At 36.1% G+C, this 1,494-nt stretch overlaps 1 long non-coding RNA gene across 1 annotated transcript in view; it reads right to left on the bottom strand.

The window, feature by feature from the left end:
* The window catches only part of LOC110269861, a 12,488-nt gene continuing 11,295 nt past the window's right edge, over positions 302-1,494 (bottom strand). The window contains exon 3 of the long non-coding RNA XR_002358617.1: positions 302-312. This is a non-coding gene — a long non-coding RNA (uncharacterized LOC110269861). The remainder of the gene's footprint in view (positions 313-1,494) is intronic.

Here is a 1,494-nt window from a genome sequence, read left to right as displayed (position 1 = left end):
TGCCCTGGAAGTATAGCTAAACTAGTGCATGGAATGTTTCTCAGGGGAAAAAGGGATGTCTTTGTGGTTTTGGACTTTTGGTTAGGGTCATTACCAGCCGTGTATGCTTCATCAAATATTCAAACGTATCCCCATTGGAGCATTGGGCTACACATGCTTCGAAAAGCCCAGTCCACACTTTCCCGGTATATATTCATACAAAAATTAAGTGATAAACCGAAAATTGATTGAGAAAAAGAATTAAAAAGTGGGAATCAAACCGCACGATAAATTTTACCTGGTTATTGTGACTTTTCTTGGTTGAATTAGCAGCTCTATTTGTCTGGAAGTACCCATTTCGTTTTCAAAAGAAAAGAAAGTGTATGCACATGAAATTCCATCCCAGAAGTTGAATCTGGTATTTGGTTTCCAAAAGTAATAATAATGTGTGGACATTCAAAAAAGCAAGCAAGCAAAACACTTGTCCTCCACGCTTCCACCTCCCCAATAAGGCAATAACTTTGTTTTTATTTACAAACGTAACCACCTACCCTTTCCTTTGAGCCCATAACCCATTTGCCTTTCATTTTCTATCCCACAACTCCACGTGCGTTTATATTACTAGTTTGAAATTAAATAACTTTCGAGTTTCGTCAACATGTAATATTACTTACAGAATTATTTTTTTTTTCGTCTAACAACAATGAGTACTTGCTAGACTTCTAGTGCAATATAAGAGAGCGCACCACTTGAGAATAAGCTTGACTATATTTCTCATTATTCCTCTAATATTTTTGGAAATCAAACAAGGTAATTTACCATCATCCAAATCCGATTTTATTAACAATGAAATAATGACCCACCATATTGGAGCTGAGACCTGAGAGTGTGCAAGTTTATTTAATTTAACTAGTTTCTACTTTCTAGGGTCAAACATACACTTGAAACTCTTATAATATGTATGTTGGTTATTGCCAAGTGCTAAATGTATCTACTCAATTGTTAAAGACAGAGCACATGGAAGAAAAAGCAGGGGGGAATGTGTAATGTTTATTGGAGTAGCACCAAATTGATATTTTTCTCTATTCTTGCCTTTTATCTTGGGTTAGATGTTCAATCACAAAAGTGGCATATGCAGAGCCCGGCCCTCTCTCTCGAGTAAATTTGTCATTATGCCTAATCTGAATTACTTTGAAGTTTGAACAGGTTCTTTCTAGATTTAACGAGGAATTAAATAGATGTTTGATTGAATTGTGGTAGTGTAGAAAAGTGTTGCTCCCACTAGCAATGCAATAACATAATAACATTCAATTGTGACCACCAGAATGAAGACTAGTGAAGAGTGAGTTAATTCTTTGGTTAGTACCTATCATTATTCTTTACTTTTACTAGAGCTTCAATTGTTGACTTTGCATATATTTTCTACTGGCTAGTGTTAATAGTGTGGCATATTGGGTTGTTATCACCCGTCCCCGACAACTCTCGTGTCACGTTCCACTTCGCATTTTCGTTGCC

Source organism: Arachis ipaensis, chromosome B03 (assembly GCF_000816755.2).
Source record: "Arachis ipaensis cultivar K30076 chromosome B03, Araip1.1, whole genome shotgun sequence".
NCBI classification, from domain to species: Eukaryota; Viridiplantae; Streptophyta; class Magnoliopsida; order Fabales; family Fabaceae; genus Arachis; species Arachis ipaensis.
Note: the sequence above shows the minus strand (reverse complement) of the source record. Positions and strands in the feature narration are given on the sequence as shown.